Genomic DNA, 10,995 nt, shown 5'->3' with positions numbered 1-10,995 from the left:
GTCGTCTTAGGTAAAGTCTGTACTGCTGAGGGTTAGTGTATTACAACATCTTCAATACTGTACCCAGCTTTTATTGAGGTGTTATCCTGGCTAGAGGATGATCACTTGACAATGCATCTGCTTGACAGACCTGGAGCATGTCCCCATTGCTTTTCTGGTCCTCACTAGGATGCAAGAATAAAACAGTTCCTTGCGCTTTCTGCCTGTCACCTTATGGCAGTCCAGATTGAATAAGGGAATATAGCTAGCCTAGAACTAAAATAGCTCCACCTTAACAGTGGAAGGGTTGGGTATGCCTTTCTAATTCCAATAGCTTCTTCAAAGGTTTAGTTAGTGAGTGTTTCAGGAAAAGTTCTTAGGTCAGAATAGATTTGTTACAGTAAACAGTGATGGATTTCTCCCCCCCATGTATTTCTGTTCAGTTGAATACATAGCTACAGGTATCCCACTTCCAGGCTAGGAGGAGTTAGCAATGAGATGGGACTCTGCATCTAGCCCATAATCACAGCTTTATTCCTGGGGAGGTTCACTTGCTAGTGTGTGAGGAAGATGCAAATCCTGAGTGACAGCCCTTTCTAGGGACTTGGAATGTTGACTGGTACTTGTTAATGTTACAAGTTAACCTACCTCAATCTGTAACATTAACACATGTCATGGGTACAGCCAGCTGCTCCCTTCTGCTCTCATTTTGGCTCTGTTCACGTGTCTTTTATCTAAGTGACAGAAGTGCTGAATAATAAACTTAATGGCTTGTCTCTTTAAAGTTTTTTGCAATTTCAGATATAACCACAATGTGAGCAGCAACTCCCTCATGTGGACACTTTAATTTTATCACTTTCTCAGAGGCATGTTAAATATTGGTTTATTGAATAGTCAATTCACCTCATGAGTTCTTATAGATCAGCTGGCTATTTTATAGTCCCTGGGGGTGAAGCAGGCAGCCAGTACAATCCAGTCCCATTCTCAAGGACCCCCTGCCACTCACTGCTTCTGCCTCTTGGGCAGCAGCATGGGATGCCATGTGGGAGCTGGCTAGTGAGGGGAGCCAGTTTAAGAACTAGCTCCCCTGGCAGACCAGCCTTTGTCACCCTGCACTGTTGCTTCTAATAGAGGTAGCAGTGCAGGGTGGCAGCAGCTCTGGGGGTGGGGTGGGTCTGAGCTCCCAGCCCTGTCATGAGCTGGGACTAAACTGGCCTGCCTGCAGTCTATACACTCCAATGCAGAGCTGTAGCAGGGGTAGGTACTGGATCTGGCACAAGCCAGGACAGAGCTGGGCTGCTGTCCAGCCTACTAAAAAAGCAGGGGGGAGGGAGAGGAGAAATGTGTGTAGTCTAGAGCATTAAGCGAATGCTTTTGCTTATCAGTTAATTGACTATACACTATTATATTCCTAGTTTCAGATGAGCAACTCAGTACTGTAAGTCACCTCAGTAAGTGGTTTAATATAATTGCAGTGTTGGTAAATCACATTCCAAAGTGACAAGTACCAGGCTGTAATTTAAGTGTTCATTAGATGTAAACTTTGTTTAAAAACAAACACATTTTACCCTGTTCTAAAATGTGGGATCTCAAATGTGATACTCTGCTGACTCACTCCTTAGATAATCAAAAGTTTCACAGGGGTAACTGAGTTAGTCTGTAATAGGAAAAACTTAAACACATAGTCTTGTAGCACTTTGAAGACTAACAAAACATGTAGATGGTATCATGAGCTTTTGAGGGCACAACCCCCTTCTTCAGATGACAGGGTGTTAGAAGTCCAGGTCTGAAGAGGATTGTGCCCTCAAAAGCTCATGATACCATCTACATGTTTTGTTAGTCTTCAAAGTGCTACAAGCCTAAAAGTTTTTCCTTAGATAATGTTGGTCCTTGAGCGGAAGGGGTTTTTCTCCTAAGTCTTTGTCCAAAGTTTGTATGAAAGGGTTGAGCAACTGAAGTAAAACTATTTCCTTGCACTTGCATTATCAGCTGTGCAGTCATGCCATGTCCTCGCTAACTTCAGTTTTGTTCTTAGCTAACCCCTGGAAGTCACGTGGTACTGGTCCAGAATGGGTCTACTATCTTTTTGGTCACTAATAAAGTCTGCCAGAATAGATAAGTTGATTTCTAGCAAACACCAATGCCTGGCTCACTGATACAGCTGATTGTGCAGCAAGTAAGCCCTGGCATGCTGCTGAAGGTGAAAGCTCAAAGAATCCAAAGCAATTTGGGCTAGGATTCATGTAGCCCCTGAAACTTCCCTTCTTTGGCTTAACCATCTTTACATCATCATATATGATAAATATGGTATTTTTGCTAATGGGGGGGGGAGGGGGAGTACCAAGAGCGACTGCTGTCCATGTAGTGTCAGTGCCATGGCTCTTTCGTACGTAGTATGAGGGGGCACAGAGCAGCATTCACAAGTCAGTGCCTGGTACATGCCAGGAAAATTAATGAGCTAACTAACACACCAAATTCTACACATCCTAGTCCTTTGCCACCTGAGACATTCTGCATAACACTAAGCAGAGTGCTATTTTCTCCCTTTATGAATAGCTTATGTTTCAGTAAGCAGCGATAACTGCTTTCTGGCACAGCTGTGGTTCTTTGTCTTCACTCAAAGCTCACTGCAGATTGATAGTTCGGTTGCGTGCCCCTCTCAGGCCCACAAATTATGCTCCATACTTGGGAATTCTTTTAGCATTTCATGCTTCAGTCAATTACAAGCTAAGTGCCACTGGAAAAAAAAATCTCAGGCTATGTCTACACTAAAATGATCTATCAGAAAAAGGTATGCAAATTGCATGCCTTTTTCTGATAGTTTTTTCAGAAGAGGCGTTTCTAAAATTTGGCCCTCTACACTGGGCCAAATTTTGGAACAGCCTCTTTCGGAAGAGCCCTTCTTCCTCTTGGGAGGAAGAAGATGGCTTCCAAAGAGCATATCTGCTCTTCCAAAACAAAACAAAAAAAGTGGTGGAAGAACCCTGTAGTGTAGACACAGCCTCAACTTACTTTCTTCAGCTTACTAAAATCTAAATGGCACAGCAACCCTGCTTTGTAAAAAAGCAAGATTTGGGCTGAATTAAGCTGCTATAAGTTGGTTCTGTTATGTTGTAGCTTTTTAAATCAAAGCGAAAATAGGCGCCAGAGAGAAGCTATATGTTTGGCAGCTATGGCAGCCTGGCTCCTTTCTGTTTACCGGTAGCCTGCTTTTCTCCCTTGGAAAACTTGATTGTTACATACCTTTCAGACATTTCCTGTAAGCTGGACTCTTAACAGATAAACTGCATTGTAACTAGCTATTCCCAGTGCTATGCATTTTAGGGATTGTTACTTTATACAGGAACCAGAAAACTTAGGGGCTGCATCTACACTGGCATGATTTTGCACAAATACTCTTAACGGAAAAGTTTTTCCGTTAAAAGTATTTGCACAAAAGAGCGTCTACACTGGCACGGATGCTTTTGTGCAAAAGTCATCTTTTGCACAAAAGCATCCGTGCCAGTGTAGATGCTCTCTTGCGCAAAAAAGCTCCAATGGCCATTTTAGCCATCGGGCTTTCTTGCGCAAGAAATTAAAATGGCTGACTACACTGGCCCTCTTGCGCAAGAATACTTGTGCAAGAGGGCTTATCTATGAGCAGGAGCGTTGGAGTATTTGTGCAAGAACCACTGATTTTTGTACAGTACAAAGTCAGTGTTCTTGCGCAAATTCTCATGGCCAGTATAGACAGGTGGCAAGATTTTGCGCAAAATCTTGCCAATGTAGACACAGCCCGGCTGCTTAGTGCCATTAAATAGTTCTGGGGCCTTTCTCTATTGACCCTGGCCTCAGCTGTGGAAGGTGGAGACCTAGCACAATCTTGGGATGTACAAGTGACAGTCACATTTGTGCACTTGGCCAAAGCCAAAGTCTGCTGCATTACCCAAGAGTACAGCAAAGGAAGAAATAAATCTTGGGCTGAGGGGTTGGGATTCTTTGAGCTGTAGAATGTAATCCTGGGAGTTTAGACTGTGGCCAGCTGATGCACCAATAAAATTATAATGATGAGGTAACGGCAAGAAAAGGTGGGGGCAGGGGCTAGATTCTCAGGGAGGAGTCACCTTTTGCTGAACCTGTGCTATTCTAACTTTATTTTTTGATCTAGGGCTTTCAGCTGCCACTTAGAAACCCTTTGCCATTGCTCATCTTTACAAAATACAATTAAATCTCTCAGTGACCCTGTTAACACTGCAACTCTTCCACTACTGCACATTGCTTTGAGCAAACAAACCTGCAGAAAGCTCTTGCATTGCAATTCCCTTAGCATTTGGATGGAAACAGGTGGGATAGTTAGGGCAATGCAGCTAAACGAAGTCAGTGCATGTTCAAGTACACCAATCCTTTGTATGGATGCTCATTCAGGCATAAAGTGAGCTTTGCTGGCAAAACACAAGATGGGTGAGGTAATATCTTTTATTCCTGTTGGTGAGACAAGCTTCTGAGCCAACAGAGCTCTTCAATTCTGGGAAACCGTGTAGCTAAATACAAGGTGGAACAGATTGTTGAGCATTCATAGTACACATGGCTTTCAACCATTAAATGTTAAATGGCCTGTTCACATCTGTTCAGTCGTAGTGGGGAGAGCAGAGCAGTTTTCTTATGAATTGTCACAATAAGTCATCTCTCCAACATCTGTTCAGCCCATGATATTTAGGCTGTGTCTACATTGGCATGATCTTGCGCAAAAGCACTCACTTTTGCGCCAAAACTTGCTGCCTGTCTACACTGGCTGCAAGTTCTTGCGCAAGAACACTGACGTTCTAATGTATGAAATCAGGGCTTCCTGCGCCAGAACTCTGATGCTCCCGCTCAGGAATAAGCCCTTTAGCGTAACTATTCTTGCGCAAGAGGCCAGTGTAGACAGGCAACATGAATTTCTTGTGCAAGACAGTCCTATGATTAAAATGGCCATCAGAGCTTTCTTGCACAAGAGAGCGTCTACACTGGCAAGGATGCTCTTGCGCAAAGGCACATGCCAGTGTAGGTGCTCTCTTCTGGAAGGCTGTGTCTAGACTGGCAAGTTGTTCCACAAAAGCAGCTGCTTTTGTGGAAAAACTTGCCAGCTGTCTACACTGGCTGCTTGAATTTCCACAAGAACACTGACTTCCTACTGTCTGAAATCAGTGCTTCTTGCGGAAATACTATGCCTCTCCCGTTCAAGCAAAAGTCCTTTTGTGCAAAAGGGCCAGTGTAGACAGCTCAGATGTGTTTTGCACAAAAAAGCCCTGATCGTGAAAATGGCACTTGAGGCTTTTTTGTGCAAAAGCGTGTCTAGATTGGCACGGACGCTTTTCTGCAAAAAGTGCTTTTGCGGAAAAGCGTCCGTGCCAATCTAGAAGCTCTTTTCCGCAAATGCTTTTAACGGAAAACTTTTCCGTTAAAAGCATTTGCGGAAAATCATGCCAGTCTAGACGTAGCCGAAGTTTTTGCATAAGAACTCTTCCGCACAAGTTCTTGCGCAAACTCACGACAGTGTAGACATAGCCTTAGTGTGTAGCAAAGTCAAATTTAATTTTCCAGGCATGTCTTGTGCAGTTTTCCTTTGAGTCTGGTATGACCTAATTTTTTCCCCATGTCATTGGGAAGATGATGGTCCTACACTACACTGAGGCCATGCCTACATTACAGGGCTTAACAGCTGTGCCACTATCAGGTCTCTTGTGCAGCTAGCTGCTCTTTGCCAGCAGGAGCCAGCTGTCCTGCTCTTGGAAGAATAGTGATCACAAACATGGGGAATGGAAAATGTGGGTAACAGCAATACAAGGGTGGTTCTTTGAAGATAGCATGTAGGCTGCTCAGAAATGTGATGGAAATTGGTAGGGACTCTTCCTCTAGTTGGTAAAATACCAACTTCGTAGATCTCCATTGTGCCATGAGTAGATGCTAATTTAAATGTGTAATAAAGGGATTTTAATATCCAGCAGTAGTGGAGTATTGACTAGAAAGTATCTAATTCTACTGGAACCCCGGAGTTCCGGTTAATAGCAGACAGCACAGCTTGCAGCTTCCAACGCAGTGGTGCTGCAAAGGCATATTTGGAAATGCCACTTCTGACATCGGTTGGGAGTGAACATGATTAAGCAGTTGCCCACACTGAGGAAAGATGAGTAACCTCGTCACACCCTCCTCATACTTAAAGCCAACGACTGACTCAGAGCATTGTGTGCGTGCAGAGATTGCCACACTGCCACTGAAGAGTAAAAGACCTGACTTCTGAGGGCAATTTTCTTCTTCCAAGTCATAATTCATACCCCACCCCAACACACATGGAAGATCCTGCATATTCTTTGGCACTGCATTATGGACAGCTGCAGTGCACCCTAAAGTTGAACATAAAGGAATATGAGGGGTAGGGGGTAACTTCCACAAAGACTAGGTAATGAATTAGCCAGCCAACAAAGAACCTTCTTTCATTTATGATTTAGCTTCCTGACATCTTTGAGACACAGTAACTACGGAAAAAGAGCCACAATTGATCATTTCCTCACCTTAATGGGTGTTACTAACATACCTGTTAAATTATTTACATTTGGCAGAAGAAATATATTGAAAAAAATCTATTGGTCTTTAAAAAAATGTGTGTACAGACTTAGTCTCAGACTTTGAAAGATATATAGGTGCTTGACTCCTTCTGAAATCAGTGTGGTCCGTGTGCATAAATATCTTTTAAAATCTGCCTCTTATTAACTCAGTGATTGATCCTGATTCAGCCATCAGAGGCTAGCAGCTGGCATAGAATCACAGAACACTAGAAGGGACCTTAAAGAGGTCATCAAATCCAGTCCCGTGTCCTCATGGCAGGACCAAACACCAACTAGATCTGTTATCAGGGCAATAATTTTTAATGAGGGGGGGCACTCCAAGATTTTGGTAATTGGTCAAGGATCTAGGACAGCAGGTGGGGTGTAGACAAAAGCTTGGGATAAAGGACAGGTGCAGGAAGGAGTGTGGGGGTCTCAGACAGTTTGGATGAAGGAGGGGGTTATGATCTGACGTTTGGGGTGAAGGGGCCAAGAGAGGTTATGGGTACAGGAGAAGATTCTGGCCTAGTGAATGGGGCATAGAAAGGGGTGCAGGGTCTGGAAGGAAGTTGGGGAAGGAATGCAGAGGGTTTGGGTGGTGATAAGGTGCACACTCAGGGAGGGGTATGTGTGCTGGAGAGGGGGATACAAGGTCTGGGAGGGAGTTGTGACCTGGATGAAGTGGGGAGACAGAGGGTTTGGGTGATGGCCTAGGGCAGATGGTTGGGGAAAAGAAGGGGTGGGGTGCCAGAAGCAGGGTCTGTCTAGGAGGCACTTACCTAGGCAGCTCCTAGCCCCTAGCCTTGCAGGAACCTGAGATGGGATCCCTGCCTATGTGCTGGGTAGCCGGTTCCATGTGCCTTTGATTGAGCACAGTGAAGGGTAAATAAGGGAGCAAGATGGCTCCATTCACTGATCCCGCCTTCAGCATAATTTCTCAGCTCCTATTGGCTTGAGACTGGCCAATGGGGGCTGGAAGATTTTGATAGGGAGCAGGGATGGTACATGAAACTTTCTCCCTGCCCAGACTGGAGAGTGATTAGCAGGCTGCATTTTAAAGCATCTGCATGAACGATGCAGTGTGGTAAGGGTGCCAGCCAGGCAGCTGTAGGCTAGATCCAGTGGCTCGATGGGGCGGATATAGCCCATTAGCTGCCTCTTGCCCTTTCCTGATCTAGCTCATCCCTGATAGATGTTTGTCTAACCTGCTCTTAAATATTTCCAGAGATGGAGATTCCACAACTTACCTCAGCAACTTATTCCTGCCCTGACAGGAAGTTAACCACCCTGACAGGAAGTTTTTCCTAATGTTCAACCTAAACCTCCCTTGTTGCAATTTAATCTCAGATGCACCAATGATGCCATCTGTGGAAGATTGGTGCCAGTATAAACAGTATAAACCAGCTGAAGTTCATCTTATAGGGATTTGCAACCAGTTTAACTCACTGATTTTGAAAATGTGTATTTATACTAGTACGAAAATACTTTTGAAATAAAGCTGAAGCCTTTGTCCATGTTCTCATCTATACTGTGTCTTCTGGCTCCTGCGTGATGAGAGAAGAACAGCTGTCCTCCAGTGTCTAATTTCCTCTGGTATCTGGCTTCTCCCCTCCCCTGTGCTGTGCCTCAACAGGCAACTAGCACTGGAAAGACACAGTGGGTGAAGTCATTTCTTTAATTGGATCAACTTCTGTTGGTGCTTTAAAAAAGACCTGTTGAGCTACACTGTGCTCTTCATCAGGTAACTGGTACAGCATGAACGATCGTTTCTTACCAGAAGTTGGTTCAGTAAAAGATATTTCACTAACCTTGTCTCTGAGGCTGTGTGTACTCGAGCACTTTTGTTGGTAACATTTTGTCAGTCGGAGGTATGGGATAAACACCCCAGACTGACAGTTTCACCAACAAAAGCACTAGTGTACACAACACTGTTGGCAGGAGATGTTCAGTCAGCGTAACTGCCACCGTTTTCTGGGGTGGAGGGGTCTTAAATATACTGGCAGAAGAGCTCTCACCTGCCAGCAGAGACCAACTACACAGGAGACTTTCCTGACGCACAGCTGCAGTGGTACATTTGTGTCACACTTAAGGTCTACAGTGCATATATGGCCTTATACCCTGGGATCAACATAACTTACAACAACATTGCAAACAACTATCACTGTTTATTCCACTATTTCCTTATTTACATCAAGCTGGTCTCACCACCACCCCATATTCTGGGACATAGTATCAACCAGCCTGGGGAATGTGTAGGAATACTTTAGTTCAGCAGTTCCCAACTTGCTCCATGACCCATTGAGGGCAGGGAGGTCACATACTGTGGCTTCCTCCTCCATTTCCAGCCGCTTTTGGCATTGGGCAGGTTCTTTGCAAGAAATGCACTGAAGCAGCAGCTGGAAACAGAGAGGGTACCAGCCTTAAAGTCTGTACTGGTATATAACAGGTAGGGAAGTGGTAGGAGCTTCACACAAGGGCTGCAGCTGTCAGCCACCAGCTGGAGAATAATGCCAGGTAAAAGGGAATGTGGCTGCTCCCTTGACATTCCTTCCATGTGCTTGATCAGGGGACAGGCTGCTATCATAGCCTGGGAGGAAACCCTTTCATCACATACCACACAGTGGCAATTCTCAGCAGCCACCCAGTCTGAAGCTCAGTAGAACTTCATTAAAATGACTGTGGGGAGTGTTAATGGACAGCTCTGGCTGGAGAAATAGCAGCTAGAATGGAACAGGCCTCCAAATGGGCCAGATATGACTCAGGGTTGTGTTGGGTTCTGTGTGTTCTGTCCAATGAAGTTTTGGCCTTGCGCAGTGTTTCTGACATCTAAGGCAAACATGAGAAATTTCACCTCTCCCCCTGAGGTGGGATACAACCCTGCAGTCGCATCAGTTGTGCTTATCACGTTTTGCCCACCCCATTCTTTTGGCAGAGCCAATGTGTGTGTCACACCCCTCTGAGGGGGCTTTACACTGGTAGAAGTTGGATATGGAAACGGTGTGAATAAGATTACAAGAACTAGGCTTGTCATCCAACTCACCGGGGAGGCAGGAGTCATTTAACCCTTCCAGTGCTGAAGGGGAGGAGAACTGTCCTCTGTTCTACACACTTATGACATAAGAACGGCTATTCTGGGTCAGGCCACTTCTGACAGTGGCCAATGCCAGGTGCCCAGGCAGAATGAACAGAACAGGTAACTATCGAGTGATCAAGGCCCTATCATCCACTCCCAGCTTCTGGTAAACAGGCTAAGGCCACTCAGAGCATGGGGCTGCAGAACTTGGGCTCTGAAGAGAATGCTCTCTTCTCTTTCTCCAAGCAAGAATGGGCATGTTCTTGTCCCTCTCTCCAATCATGCCAGAAGGTCCCATGGGTCAACAGATCTATGCTGCCTGTCTGTCTCTTTTTGTCCTCTAGCCTTCATTGCCCGTGCCTAGATATGTACTGTGCTTTCTACCTCTTCTGGAAAGCTCCAGCTGCCATTTCTCACATCTTTCTGGCCTGTGTGGGAAGACATCAGCGGACAGCCGGGAAGCAGGTGATGTCAGCTAGACCTTTCAGAGGCAAACATGCTGGTTACATTCCAGATTCCCGGCACTGTCTCATCAGCCAATCTCTTCCATTCTTTTTGCACATCAGATAACCCCCTTCTCACACCTCCTCCCCCCTCCCCCGACACCCTTCAAAGGCCTGGGAATTATCTGGTTTTCCAAAGAACTAAAATAGCCACTCTGCCATTTAATGACTGATGCATGTGAATATTTCTGATGTTCAGCTGCATTGGAGATGGTGGTTATTATATTACCATATAAAGTCCCCTAAATATGGCAGACAGAATCCCAGGTTAACAGCTGCATTGTGACGATCACAAAATTGATATAGCCTGGCAGTTTTAAATCTAGGCTATTTTTCCAGTTGCCTCTGGTGACTAATAAGGCGGCCTCACCTGGGGGCAGTGCAGTATTGAGTTACCTTAGAAGAGGATGACTGAAAGGAGGCCAGATGATTCAAAACACAGGTTAGCTCATACAAATTGGCTTGCAATCTTTTAGTCTTTTATGGGAAACCTGGCAGATCTCACATGCTAAGTTGATTGATTCAGGTCAGCTCTTGGGTGTGACTTTGCTAAGCCCTTGCCTACCTAGGAGAAATTAACCACCATCGCTAATCCTATGTGGATGCTATTTAAGAATAGAAGATATTTTAATACAGAATAATTACTCCCCTTCCAAAGCAGAATAATTCTGCCAAATTTCTTCTGGTATAGAGTGTCCACATGGGGCACTATTGCAGCATTCTTAATCTGGAATCACTCTGCTGGTTAATGTTCCTGATGTAGAGAAGACCTAAAGAACAGCAGCATGCAGCAAGTAAGGCTGGTGAATCACTTCCCTCTGAATCAGTACAGAGTCTGGTGCTAGGGTTTGTCTGATAAGACAGACAATCAAGTTCT

The 10,995-nt window shown here is 44.9% G+C and overlaps 1 non-coding gene across 1 annotated transcript; it reads left to right on the top strand.

The window, feature by feature from the left end:
- The first annotated feature begins 111 nt into the window (after positions 1-111).
- LOC112544950 (small nucleolar RNA SNORA31) lies at positions 112-246 on the top strand. The gene has a single exon (XR_003088330.1). It is a non-coding gene; the product is annotated as a small nucleolar RNA SNORA31 (small nucleolar RNA).
- Positions 247-10,995: the final 10,749 nt, after the last annotated feature.

This window comes from Pelodiscus sinensis, chromosome 1, assembly GCF_049634645.1.
Source record: "Pelodiscus sinensis isolate JC-2024 chromosome 1, ASM4963464v1, whole genome shotgun sequence".
Lineage (NCBI taxonomy): Eukaryota > Metazoa > Chordata > Testudines > Trionychidae > Pelodiscus > Pelodiscus sinensis.
The sequence above is the reverse complement of the archived record's forward strand: the minus strand, read 5'-3'. Positions and strand labels throughout refer to the sequence as shown.